Genomic DNA, 15,483 nt, shown 5'->3' with positions numbered 1-15,483 from the left:
CCAAACTCTGGTGGAGATGGGTTAAATAACCAGAATCTCAATGGGCTAAAACTTGGAAAGAAAAGAAAAATATGCAAGTTCATGGCAAAAAAATGATCTTATTAGAATGTTTGGAAACATAAAGGGCTCTTACATCTGGAATAAAGCCTAGGAAAATAGAAGCCTAGTACAAGACTACAATTTCTAGGAAATCAGAGCAGGAGATCTTGCTCTCTTTTGGGAGGACAAATGGCAACAAGAACTAATGTTGTTAAAAGAGGACTATATAATTCTCAAGCAGGAAACAGATTCCCAGGGATTAACCAAAGTTAAAGATTTCTGGAATCTTCCTCACAACTCCAGAAAATGGAGAAATTGTAGAAACATAGACTATAGAGATGACAACCCCCTAAAAACAAAAGCCGAGGCAATTATGAGCATGCGAAGACAAAGGAAAATCTTAGTAACAGAGGGGTAGGATTAGTTAATATGGGGCCTCAATAAAGAAGGGAGAAGTGTGCAATTCCATAAGAATCTTTTGTTTTAGCTGGGAATTCTTACCATAATGAATCATTTTTCCAGCTAAATGTATCAGACATACTGTAATCTTGTTGTAACTTTCAAATAAGTGCCCACACTTCTTCGTCATTCTTCCATTCCTCCCTTGCTTCGTTTATCCAATCTGTTTGGATAATAGAAATGGTGCACAACAATGCTTCCACATCCTCATCCTTCCTTGAGAGTGCATCTGCCACGACATTTTACTTCCCTTTCTTGTAGATGATTTCAAATTCATAACCCAACATCTTTGTGACCCACTTTTGTTGCTCTTCAGAGGATAATCTTTGTTCTAAAAAGTATTTAAGGCTATCATGATCCGTTTTTACCTTGAAGTGTCTTCCCATTAGGTAGGGTCACCATTTCTTAAGTGCATGGAGTATTTCCAACATTTCCTTCTCATAAGTAACTTTGTGTAAAAACTTTCCTTTGATTGGATGACTTTCAAAAGCAATGGGTCTTTCATCTTGCATTAAAACAACACCAATTCCATTTCCTGAAGTATCGCATTCCACAATAAAGGTTTTTGTGAAGTCCGGTGTAGCTAAGACCAGTGCTTGGCACATTGCCTCTTTAAGATGTTTGAATGCCTTTGTTGCTTTTGGAGTCCATGAAAATGCATCTTTCTTCAATAATGTTGTTAGAGGTGCTGCTATTCTCCCATAATTCTTAACAAACTTGCGATAATACCCTGTCAACCAGAGAAATCCTCGCAGATGCTTTATGGATGTGGGAATTTTCCATTCCTTAATGGATTTAATTTTCCTAGGGTCTACCTTAACTCCTTCATGAGATACAATATGACCCAGATATTCCACCTCTTATACTCCAATGGAACATCTGGATCTTTTTGCGTATAATTGTTTCTCCTCCAATAGTAGTAGCACCGTGTCAACATGTTCAACATGATCCTTCCAAGACTTGTTGTAGATTAGTATATCATCAAAAAATACTAACACAAATTTTCTAGTGAATGGTTTGAAAATTGAATTCATCAAACCTTGAAATGTTGAAGGTGCATTGGTAAGGCCAAAAGCCATGACCAAAAATTCATAATGACCCTCATGAGGTCTAAATGCTATTTTCGGAATGTCTTCAATCTTCATTCTGATTTGATGGTATCCTAAACGAAGATCCAACTTGGTGAAGTAAATTGATCCATGCAATTCATCTAGTAATTCATCAATGACAGGAATGCGAAACTTATCTTTAATAGTGAGCTTGTTGAGCTCCCTATAATCTGGACACATGCGCCATGATCCAACCTTCTTCTGCACCAATACGACTGGAGCAAAGAAAGAACTTTGACTTGGTTGAATTATACTAGCCTCTAGCATTTCTAAAACCATACGTTTAATTTCACTCTTTTGGGCATCGAGATATTTGTACGGCCTGGTGTTTGGAGGAACACTTCCTGGAATCAGATGAATAGCATGATCATGATCACGAATAAGTGGGAGACCTTTGGGAGTCTCAAATACCTTGGAATGATTTTCCAAGACTTTTTGGAGATCTGGAGAAATAGATGATTCCACTGTGGACACATCTAGTGAACATAATTGTGCAATTACACCTTCTTGTTCCTTTTTTAGAAGCCTTGTCATACCGTTAGAGTTGATTATCTTTCCCGGTTTCCCTGCAATACCACTTAATTCAACTTCCTTTCCTTCCACAGAAAATTTCATGAAAAGTTCTTGAAAATTAAAAGCTATTGTACCCAAGGATTGTAGCCATTGGACTCCTAGTACAACATCAGCACCTCCCATTGGAATGGAAAGCATTGGGCTAGTCAATGCATATTCTCCCATGGATAGCTTGATATTATGGCACTTTCCCGAGAAATTTATTGTTCCTCCATTTGCAACCATCACTTGACACTCTGGTGCTAGATATAAGAAGCAATTCATTTCTCTTTCTACCTTACAATGAATAAAATTTTGGGTACTTCCTGAATCAATCAACACTATTACCTTTTTCTTCTTGATTTGCCCTTCTATCTTGATGGTTTGAGGAGTGGTAATTCCCACCAATGCATTACAAGATATGGTCGTATTCATTTCTTCTTTATCTAGGCTTTGTTTCTGGAGTATATCCTCTTCTTTTGACATTTCTTACTCCTTTTCTTCTTCCTCTTCACAATCTATGTAGAATAATTTCTTCTCAGCACACTTATGACCTTTAGTGTATTTTCTATCACAATTGTAACAAAGTCCTTTTGCTCTTTTTTCTTCCAATTTTTGTGGTGTCAACCTTATAGGTTGTGGAATACTAGTGGTAACAACACTTCCGTCTTTATAGTTGTGAGTGGTATGCTTCCTGGTTGCCATAATTTTGCTTTCCATTTTTCTTGCTAACTTGAATGCCTTCTCTAATGAATCAGGTTCCCAAACGCGAACATCATGTTGGATATTATCCTTTAAATACCCTATGAACACATCAATCCTATGCTCCTCTGGAATATCGTTTACCCTTATGTTAAATTTTCGGAACTCCTCAATGTGATCCCTTATTGAACCCTTTTGTTTGAGACTTATCAATTGGCTAAAAAAAGTGTTGCCTTTTGTATCCTCATGATGTGCTATCAATTCTTCCGTAAAAATTTCCCAAGTGATAAATTGTTTACGAGAGCAAAGTCATTGATACCACACAAACTGATTTGGTTCCAAATATAAAGTTTCAATACGTACCTTTTGTGTGTTTTGCACATTATTGAGATCGAAAATTTGCTCCATCTATAATATCCATGTTGTGGGATCCTTGCCATCAAACTTCCTCATATCAATTTTTGGAATATGGTGGGTCTTTGATCCAACATTAGAGTCTATGGAATCATGATTAACATTTCTTTTGTTCTCATCATGAGTTTCCTTTACTACCCTTTCACCATTACTGAACCTTTATTATAGCAACTTATTCATATTTATCTTCAATTCTTCCATGTCTGTCTTCAAATCTATCTTCAAATCATCCATCTTAGCTTCCACGTCATTCATCTTAGCTTCTACACCTTTCTTTAAACAATCCATATTAGCTTCTACGCCTTTATTTAAACCATCCATCTTAGATTCTGTTCCTTTTTGTGCAAGGGACAGTTGTTGCACTTGGTCTTGTAATTTTGATATACCATGTTGCATTTCTTCCTCTTCTTCATGAGTCATGCTAGAGCTTTCAGGTTTCTTACTAGGTGTTTGAATTTTCTTTCCTCGAGAAATCAGTTACCGATAATAATGCTCTACTATGCCCTTTGAATTCCTTCAAAATAAATTTTCAAACCAAGCTTAAGCAAAAATTTAAGAAAATCTACACACCTCTTTTTCACTTTGTAGGAGCTTGATATTGCCTCTGATGTATCTTTGTACTTTTCAATAATCTAGATCTGAATTTATGACCTGCAGTAACCCTCTATGTCCTCCTTCCAATTCCACAAGTCTAACCCAAATTGGATTATCTAAGGAAGAGTTATGTGAAATCTCCCACAGTGACTTGATTATAGACTAGTTCAGTAGAGTGAACTTGTATGATGTACCACAAGTCATTGTTTCGACCTCTGGATTTAAAAATGCAAAAAAAAAACTACATTCCTTCCTCTTTCTGTACCTTCTTACGAAATTTCAATTCAATCCCCAGAGAGAAAGTTATTACGCTTTTCCCCTGGTCACCTGTTTGGAATGTAATTCAGGAGTCTGCAAAAAGGCCAACTTCCTCAGATCATATCTCAGCAAATATATTTGCAAACAGCTCTAAAATTCGGACTCGAGATTCAAAGTGATTTCTTATCAAATGGGTTTTTTTGCAACTTCTGAAACGTTTCAGAAAAAAAGATATAGTGAAAATACCATGATGACCTGTTTGGAGCAGCGAAACCCTAGAATCCAAAGCTCTGATACCAAATGTTATGAAACCAGCTCAAGAAAAGATAGAAAAGATAGATCAACGTCTTAGAATTCAGCCTTTTCGAGGGGGACACCTCCTTTACATTACGTAAATGAACAATTATTGGATGATTCAAATGACAAAACCTCCTTTCTATATATAGGAATCTAAGGAGTCACAATATAACCAAGCCGACCTAACAATAATAATATAAAGCCACAAAAATAACAATATAGGGATTCTATGGGGCACAATAATAACAATATGGGGATAATAGGGGCACAACAATATTAATAAGGGGTACAACTACAATAGTAATGGGGTAATCACTAGTATTATAGGGACTCAACAACATTTTACATCTAGGGTTTCTAGAATCTCTACTAGGGTTTCATTGTAAACTCTAGCTACAATTATCAAAAATTTAATATAACAACTAAGTTAGGGTTTCAATCACATGAGATCATATACACCTAAGGTTTCATTCCTATAAATTTAAATTAACTATTATAAAGGTTTTGTCATCAACCCTAAATTTTCAATAAACCCTAAAGAGCTTGGGTTTTATCATATGTTATAAATATCATCAGCAAACCATAAAAAGTTAGGGTTTTGTAGTGAACCCTAAGGGTTAAAGTTTTACCCGGGTGAAAAAAATATAGATAGTGTAATAAGGGTTGATTTAATTCAAATATTAAACACCCTAAATAAGAATTTTGATGATTCATAATCGTAGACATGAGAGAATTAGTAATATAAAACTTTCAAAGATAAAGTGATAGTACATCCTTATATGAAAAATATCTACAACAAATCTTATAATCTTAAAGATACCTTTGGTTGATCCTTTTACAAATCTTGTAGGGTTTCCTATTGAAGGGATCCCAATGCAACACATATTCTTTCTTTTTATTGGAGTCTCCCTCTGAAACAAGCAACAATCCTTAATCTAAGTACCTTTTAGAGCATACTTGCAAAATTTCCTTCCAAGGAAAACACAAGAGAAATGACTTTTGTGTAAAGTGGGGAAGCTCCCTCTAGATCTCACATCAACCTAATCTTTTGGAATATTCCTTTAATTCATCAAAATAACTTAATAAAAATATATATTAAACTTATGGTCCCTAGAAATAAAAAATATTGATCCTAGAGACAAACATAAGCAAAATTATACAATAATAAAAACAATAGCATATACTATGAGTAACGGATATATGAGACTTAATAGAATAAGTCTTTGACATCAGGTTCCTCATTTTAAGACTTCTTTTGAGGATAATGATTAGTAGCAACACTATCTTCATCCATTTTTCTCTTCTTATTCTTAGAATTATTGGGACATCAGTTCTTATAGTGTCCCATCTTGACATTAAATTACGACTTAAATGCAATTACGAAGGTCGGTACTAGTTACATTTCTGAAAGGGTGGAAGGTGAATATGAAAGATAAAGGCAGTGATCCATATTTAAACAGGAACGCAACAAAATACAGAGATAACCATATACACAAAGATGCAGTGGAAATAATACTTCATTTCATTAATGTAAAATATTGAAATATGCTTACAAACAAAAATGGAAATAAATCAGTGAGGGCGATGGTAGCATATCTCTAAGAAGAGATCTGGTAGCTACATGCCTCTGAACTATGTTACAATGAGACTTGAAGGCCTATTTATTTTTGAGAAACAATGGAAAACCCTTAACATCCCAAAATCTAAACCTAGAAGATGAAACGCCAAATTGTGGGACCCATTTTGGGTAAGTTGATACATCAACTTCCTGGGGTCGTAACTTTGGCACCCGATCTCTATTTGACACGTACAATAGCTCGTTACAAAGATCTATACGAACACTATAACTTTGGGAAGAGAAATTATAGTCCATGGACCTATCTTTCTCCCATATTTCCCCAAAAAACGTTATTTAGGGCCTAAAAACGGCTCCATAAGTTTAGGACCCGAAAAACTGCTAAAAGTAGTAAATTTTGCTACAATTACAGAAACTAGAAAACTAAAAGAGATAGTTGTGGGGGTCCAAATGGGATAGGTGAGCGGCTACCAACATCCACCTGGATCATTCCTCCCCCCTGTTGAGGTATAAAATGTGTCTTTTAAACTCCTGTTTATCCTACATTAATTATCAATCCAGGTTCGATTTTTTATTTCAAGGGTGTAGTTAGTTTGAGGCGGGAAATTTATTTCAAGAATAATGTTTTCTAATTTGCAATATGGTGCTAAATAAAAGAGTAAACAGATGCTTGAAATAAAATCTAATTGCAATCAAAAGAAACTTCATGCTCTGAAACTTAAATCATTCACTCAAAAAACTACAACAATTTATTAGTCAAGGATGCAATAGTGATAACTCTTTCCTCTGTCAATTGGTATAAATGAAATCAAATATAAAGAAGATCCATAATCTGAGAACTTAGACAGTGATAGCCAATGTCCTTTACAGTTGTTGATCTTACACTCCACACTAAAGCAATTAACTGGAAATGATAAATCACTAATGCTGCTAATAGAAATGTAGTAAAAATGCTCACTGCAAAATACTTAAAAGAAAAAACAAATACTTGTAGGAAAGAAATAACACCTATCTACTATGAGTGAACAACAATGCTAACTTAATAGAAATGAACAACAATGCTAAATGAATAGAAATCTGTAATGAACGAAAGAGTCTGAAGTAAACAACGAAGCTTTATAACCAGAATGAACAACATAAAAACTTAAGCTGTAATGAATAATAATCTTGTTATGGTGGAAGAAAATGGCAACACGATACAATTATAATTTCATGCATGAAATGATTTCAGGAAAATGTAAAGGAACAAGAAATTACAAAGAAATGAGATTAAAAGCAATGAAAATTAAATCAAATCATTACAAGACTAGAACTATAAAATAATGGTACAGTTAGCAAGTGGATCCGCCAGGGTCGGGCCCTTAGCTGCTAGTGAAGCACTGTCGGGCTAATTCAGTAGGAAGGAATGGAACAACAACTGACTTATATATTGATCATATGAAAATGTTTACAAGAAACTGTACTCTGTTTTGATTAACGAGAGTTGATGATCAAAGTAGTAATTACAACAATAAATTCTACAAAATGATAATTCATCCCCCTGGGTTACAAGCTTTGTCCCTTTTTATAATGGCCAAGTGTATATATCAAGAGTACCTATGAGTTTTGAAGCAGTGATCCCTCAGGATCCTTTGATCCTGAGGGATTCACTCTATCACTGATTTCCATTTTATCATTTTGTCTTCTTGCGCTGATGCTGCGCTTTCCCTTTCTTCTCCTGGACTATGTGCTCCAATCTTGATCTTCTTGTCTGGATATAGCTTCCTATGGAAGGGACAACAATTTCTTCTACTTTGTCTTTTCCTCCCGAATAGTGGTTTTCCATTTCCCTCATTTTCTATATAGAAAAATACAATAATCTATTATTTTGTATCGATCACAAATCTCCTTAATTCTACTATGATTCTTTAACATATTACCATTTTAGAATGTAAAGGAGCTATGGTTCAAAGGAAAAGATAAAGAAATAAATGGAAAATACATACCTTTTCCATCGCTCAACACACCCGCCTGCTTACCCTTTTTCATGCCCTCATGAAAACCATGTAATTTACATGTAAGGTAGTTACGAAATAGGCTGGAGAGGGATTTTCATGAAGTGGTCTAAAACCATTATGTGTAGCTAAAACTTAAAAAATGCACCCTATCTACCCTTCAGGTAATTCATAGATGGACTTATATTCTACTGTAGGATACCAAATAATAGGGCTTCGAAATCTACAACCTAGCCAACATAGACCTTCCATCAAGATGAGGTTACTATATGTGACCGGGCAGTCGATAGCTAACTTAAAATTTTTGTAATTGAATGGTGCTCTGTCCTGAATATTCTAATCAAAGGTCTTCCATCGAAGTTTAGCTCCTGCTACGGCATGGTCTTTGATAGAAAGGAAATATTATACCCCCTACTGGACAATGTGTTTGTGGATGGGTCCCAATGCCTGGATCATACTCTCCTTTTTCATTAGGCTTTTATGCTTAGTCCACAGTTGTAATGGGTTTTTCAGTTCACCCCTAACCCAAAAGTATAACATGTTTTCTTGTCTCTGAATAGTGTTATAGGCCATGATCCACTTTAATTGGTTGATAGCAAACGAAATGAATGCTTGAAACTAGATATCTCCCACAAAAGGACTAGGATTCTTCTCCATTTCCTCTTCCGAGATAAAATTATGCAAATAAAATTCACAAAGTAAACACTGAACTTTGACTCCATAGTGTTTACAGTAAGTTGGTCGGCTCACATAGTTGATATCTCAACCTTAACCTTATTTATCACTGTTGGCTCTCTCTTTTGTAAATCAAGTCCTGATGATGAGTCTTGGTCTAGACTCGAAACGTCGACAAGCAAAAATGAAAACTGTGGAATATCCGAGTGAAAATACTAAAAAATTTATAAAATCATCAACAGTTCTCAAATCTATAGGTTTCCCTACCTTAACAGCTTTAATTTTTAACTGCAAATATCTTTCTAATAAAAACAAATCATAATTTTTGGCAGGGGGCCTACATGTTAGGACATCTATATATAGAGAACAGATAATATCCATTTGCTTCCTTACTATTTTTAGTCGATTTGTTACCTTTTCAAATTTTTCCTCTACCCTCCGACATTAAATATCGAAGGCCTCACACTTCGATGCATTGATGTTCTTTACTTGTCGCTATAATTTTTGATATTTTTCCTGAGGAACAGTCTCTTCTGTGAGCTTTTCTATAGTATGTTGAGCCTGTGCCAGATCCTCTTGGAGTTTTACTACCCTAGGGTCATTTTCCGTCGAAAAATTTTTGGGTTGAAGATCTACTTGGATCTTCTTATTGCGACATCTGGTTCCTACAATCCATGTCTCTTTATCATAAATTGTCTGGTCAGTCGTGATGCTAGAGGATAGTGCCTCTATCTAGACATCCTTATTACAGACTGGTGTATCTTCTTTTTGGGCCACTGCGTCTGTAACATCTGCATGTTGTTCCTTGTTGTCTTGAATGGGTATGGGCTCGGTTTGAGTCCTCATGGCCTTTATTTTTATGGGGTTTTGTTTGGGTGGCTGCATCTCTTGTTCTTGGGGTTATTTTTGAGATTTTCCCCATTTTAGGGCTCTCATCTACTATCTGAGTTGTTTTACTACATTTAGTAGCCTTTGTTGTTCCTTTTGCAGCCTCCTAATTTCATTCATCTTCTTCTTCTTTTTATTGGGAGGAACAGTTGTTTCCTTGATTGGACTTGGCTGCTCAGCTAGGTTTTGTTCTTTAGGGACTGTGCTGTCACCCTAGCTTGTTTCCATATTTTCTGTTTGGAACACTTCTTCAGTGATCTCGTCATCCTCATTAGGTTCCTCAGGGGAGGTAACCCTGGTTTTATTTTCCACTTCCCGAGTGGCTTCTGCTTCTTCTTATTCCTCGTCATTGATCTCCTCAGATGCACTCTTACTGTGAAAAAAGTGTTCCCGTGATTGTGCTTCTTCTTCTTCATCATCGTTCATCTCCTTGGATGCACTCTTACTATGATCATAGTGTTCTTGTGATTATGCCTCCTCAATATTGAGGTTGAGCGGGCTCTGGGGTTGAATATAATCACCCATATTAGCAAAAATTTGGGCCAATTCATCTTCTTACACTACACTTTGTAGTGGACTTGTGCTGGAGGTTACGGGAAGTTCTTCTTCCTCGCTTTCTTCCTCACTAGAGTGCTTAGTTTCTTCCTCCAATTCCTCTTCCAATTCTTCTTCCACGTTGTTATAGACATTTTTGTGCCTAACAGCATGAAGCATGAAATGTCAATAATCTAAGGGATCCAAAGTCCCTAAACATGTTGTTCCTACCCCTAGAGGAACAAGGTCAGCAAACCACAACACAAAAATCAGTTCTCCACCTGAAAACACTCAAAAACAAGCTATTTCTGGATCATGTCAGCTGCTCCACTGAGCATCTGCGATGAATGTCAACTGCTCCACTCTGTACCTGCACTGAATGTCAAAAGAAATGAAGGCTACCTGCATTGGGCGAGATTGGCCAAGTGGCACAGTCATTCTGCAAGGTGTCAAATGCCCAGGAAGCTTCCAAAATGACACTTGGATCAGGGAATTCGCCTTGTGATGAGTAAGAGGATCTAGATCTCCAAGTGGACTCAAGAACTGAAGAATAACTGAAGTGGGAGAGGACACTAGTCAGCTTCATGCCAACCTCAAGCTGACTCATCCTTTCTCCAAAACTCCTATATATAGAGCTCTCTCATGAGGTCTAAGGAGGCTGGAATCTTGTGATTGTAAGGAAGTGTTGTTGGTTTGAGTATAGAACTATTGGGTGATTTGCTTGAAGGAGGTGAAGAGGAGATTTCTTTCTGTTGGGAGGTGTTTCTGGATTGGGCCTATTATGGTTGTAACACTCTCAGAACTTTACTTCTTCCATTAATAAAGTATTTGAGGTTCTTCTATATGCATGTGTCTCTGTGGCGTATTGATGCTTGTGTATTTGATTTATTCTAATCCTTGAATCAATTATGGATGTATGCTTCTTGTAGTTTCCTTTTCTTGTGCTTTTACAGGATCTTCGTATAGCTGGGCCAGTGAAAGAGCAAGGAGCTGCGAGCAAGCAGCAAAGAAGGAAGATTGGATCAATCATTAGCGGAAGATAACGGTTAGTGGATCTCTTCCTCCTCTCTCTTACATCTCATAAAGAAGTAATCTTGAATAGCTTGGCATTCAGTTGTTGCTGAGGTACTATCACCCTTAGAGTGGGATAGCGTCATTCCGTATTGGATACTTTTCCCAACAACAAATTGGCGACTCCGTTGGGGATCGTATCTTGTTGGTTGTTTGTGTTTTTTGCTATTCATTTCATAAAAAAAGGGAGTACAGAATCGAACTGTATTTGGATCTTTCAAATACAAAGTAGAGGGCAGCTACTCTAGCTCAGTATCTGGGCAAGTTTATGATTTGAAGAGCTGATCCACAAGGACTCTAATAAGCTCTTAGTGATAGCTTTTCATCCTCCTTTTCATCCCTTAGTGAGTGCTTGACTGATAGTTTCTGATTTGGCCAAAAACTGTGAATTTTTGAGCAATCTGTGACCCGGAAACCAAGAGAAACGGAAGTTTCGTTCTTCAGTGCAGGCTGTGTGAAGGTTGTCTGCATTTCAGCGCAGTTCCCGAAGGGGCTACCTGCGCTGAAGGTCAAACTGCCTGTGTACCACCTGCGCTGGACCAGTTTTTCCCTTTTGCTAGTGGGGTTTCCTGTTGTTTCTTGCCCTGTTTTCACTCTTGTTTTGCTGCCTGTTACCAGTCAATGTGCCTATCTGAAACCAACTTTCCTTGTCACTATTCTGCCTCAGTTGTATAAAGAAACTGTGTTTTTTCTTTGTGTATTTCTTGTACATTTGCAGTTTCCCATAACGAAAGTGAACTAGTCTTGTTGTGGCCTCTTAGATCTAGACCTGTGATTAAGTGTCTTTTTGATCTTAAGAGTTAGTTTATTTGCTGTTCATAGCTGATTGAGCTTTTGCTTTCGTCATATGGTTTGAATTTATATATTTCTAGTGTCGAAACAAGTAAATCTTAAGGTGTCTTTTGATTTTGGACAAACTTGTTTGCTTTCACTTGAAATTGAATTCAAAGTTATACAACAACTTTCTTTTTGTGTCACACAAACATTAAAAAAGAGAAAAGAAATACCTGCATTTTTCATTTTGCATATAAGTTTGTATGTTGATTTAGGGAAAAAGTGCATTAGTGTATGCTCTTTGATCTGTGTGAAAAGATTTTATCTCTCTTTTCCCTCAGTAGTTAAGATTTTCATAAGTCGAAAAGATTGAAAAAGCTTGCTTCTCATCTTAGACTGCATTTAGGAATTTGTATCAAAACATCTCGTGGTGAACCTTGAAAGGCAAACTTTAAAAATATAAACTTAAAATATATTGAATGAACCTAACAACGCTTTGAAACATAACGCAAACACATAGAGGTCTAAGCTAGAGACGTGTTCCGGCGTCGTTAAACGTGATATCTTAGCGTTGAGTGGTTGGGTGATTCCTCCACGGTGAAGCGATAAGTATCAATACGGACTTGTGCTCCCACGTATCGTCGTGTATATATTGGGAGACCCCTATAGGATCAAACCCTTTATCCATAGGAAACCGTGTCGGCCGCCTTACTGATCGCAATGCAGTGAACACAGCATTCACGAAGATCGACCACTCGTACCGTAAAACGTATTCTGTGGTTTTGCGAAAGGTTTGGCACACCCTCTGCCTAGATCTCCAGAGCAGTTTCTTTTGGCCTTTTTCAAACTCTATAACTGAAAAAGTCCATCTGAGCATTTGTCACTTCAGGCTCGTTAAAACATCGAAGGAGACTAGAGTCATCTTTAGCTTTTTCTCGACCCTTAAAAAGTGAAAAAGCAAGTTGTGTCTAAAGCATCATTATAACATTTATTTTAAACGGAACATAATCACCTCCTATTCCCGCGTTGATCTTTAGGTTGAGAACATGGAATGCCCCAACCAAGGAATTCCACATGATGGAAATCCTAGTCCTTTCTCCTCTTGGGGAGAAGTTGGTGCGCCCCACATGGCCACATTGTCGCTTCTAGGACTGACAATTGGCCTGCCTATTTGGCTATTCTCAACCAATGTAGTTCAGAACACCATGGTTCCTGAACAGTCGAGTCAACAGTTAGGTGAATCTAGAGCTGCCCACCAGCCTTCTACTTCCTATAACTCTTCCTCCAATCCTTCATCTTTGAAAGGTAGAGCCAGCAAAAGCCAAGCTCCCGTGGAGAAGAAGGAGAAGAAGAAGAAACAGAAGAAAAAGGAGCCTAAGGCGACTGGGGGAAAGCAAAAGACATCTGAAAAAAATCCACAAACAGCACAGACCGGGCCTAAATCGCCATGTGTCATATGTAGAGGAGACCACTTCCATAGAGATTGTCCCTGTATTCCCCGGATACTAAGGGAGTGGTCCCCTCGGTTGCACAATTCGGGAGCATCAACCTCTGATAGCCATGTTGAATGCTTACCGTCAACCAGCGAAAGTGAAGGTTCAAGACAAAGGGGGGGATCAAGATCCCCCTGTAGACTGTGTGAAGGCGATCACGCCATCCACCGTTGTCCCTTCTTAGACGAAGCGAAGAGAGTTTTGGAAGATCGCCTGGTTTCACCGTTGAGACTTCCTCCTGGATACAAAAAACTCGTGCCAAGTCCTTCGTTGGTTGAAAACACAGCTGGCCCGCTCAAGTGGTCAGTTGAAGCGTCAGTCATTGAAAATGAACCTACTGAATCCAGACCAGATGAAAGTCTAAAGGTCGATACGGCAGTTGACCCGGTTCTTCCTTCAAAGGTTTCATCCTCAAATGACACCGTCGTTGAAGATTCATCTTCAAATGACACCCTCACTGAAGAGAATAAGGATGACACCATCCAGATTCTTTTCATCAACGCAGATTCTGATGAGCATCAGGGCAATGCGCCCATTCCTTTATCGAAGGAAGGAACATCGTCAGGATCATATTCGGCCGTGTATTCGGTCCCACCACCAAGCAACCTGGTTGTGTCCTTTGATTGGAACCAACTAGGCAGACCCCGGTTGCCAGCCAGTATACCATTCAGAATCATAGTCCAAATTTATAGAATGGTAATGGTTGGCACTATCATTGATGAAGGGGCATCTGTGAGTATCCTTTCCTCTATCGCTTGGAAAGCATTGGATTCCCCGACGCTTTTGCCTGAGATAAGAAATCTCTCAGGCTTTGACAAAGGAACCAGTCGACCATTAGGGATCCTTCCCAATGTGCCTGTTACATTGAAAGGGAAGACCGTTCAATTGAACGTGATGGTTGTTCAAGGACCCTTGGATTATAACCTACTCCTTGGACGAGACTATATATATTGCATGGGAGCTATAGTATCCTCACTCTTTAGAGTAATGTGTTTTCCACACGAAGGAAGGGTGGTCAAGCTCGTAGACCAACTTTCATTTCCGGGATCACGCATCGCAAATAGTCAAATACCAACCCTCAATGGTCTATTCACTCAAGAAATGTCTCCACCCCCAGTCCTCCTTCCCGATGAGTGCGAGTGATTCGGAAAGATGGGACTGGAACCCAGGGGGCATGCATCCTGGTCTGCTTCGGGCAGAGGAAACCCTGGGTATAAGGTAGAATTTCCGTGAAAGAATATGACTAGTCCATACCCCGTCCGTATTTGGAAGATGGTTTGTTCTAGAATAGGATTCTTTTGTCAAGGTTACTTGTTTGACAACAGTCATTCACCATTGTCTACTTCGGTAGACAGTGCCAAGGAAATGTTTTCGTTTGATGGTGTTAACAAAACAATCTTTGGGTAACCAGAAAGAGGTAAGCCTCAACCTTTAAAACAGATGTTTTGATGGATAAGTAGGGGTAGCCTTGAAATTGTACTTTATACCTGGGTGCATGCAACCTTTCAGAGTGCAAGCAAGGGGTGACTATTTATTTTTTTAATTTTTAGGTCCTCCCTTTAAACCTGTAGGTCTAACCCTTTAAACTCGTAGGATTAGCCGTTTCCGAACTTGCATAAAGAAAGGATGAGAGGTAGCAAAGCTTAGTGAAGATGAAGCTCTATAAAAAATAGAGATCTCACAGGAGACATTTCTTAACTTATGACTGGTATATCGAGCAGTTTTAGCATAAAGTTCATGCTCGTTAAAAAATAAACGCAAGATCCGAGCAGTTTTAACGCGGTCTTCATGCTCGTTAAAAAATAAATAAAAGCAGTGAGCAATGTTTCCTCTAGAGTTTAAGCTCATTTTTATCTAAAAAAAGAACCTATTCCGGTAAATAACCATTGTGATCGTAAATTTATTAGCCATAAAAAGCCTTGGTCGTGTTTGCACTTGCCACCTCCATTCCATTTGGCCGATCGTTCACCCCCATATGATTGTTTACCCATTTTGAGGAACAACTGCGAAGAGTGATCTCACTTAGCCATCCTTGTGACACTGCCGTGATTGGA

This window comes from Pinus tabuliformis, chromosome 2_1, assembly GCF_031772625.1.
Source record: "Pinus tabuliformis cultivar Carrire ecotype Pingquan chromosome 2_1, CPIR1, whole genome shotgun sequence".
Lineage (NCBI taxonomy): Eukaryota > Viridiplantae > Streptophyta > Pinopsida > Pinales > Pinaceae > Pinus > Pinus tabuliformis.
The sequence above is the reverse complement of the archived record's forward strand: the minus strand, read 5'-3'. Positions refer to the sequence as shown.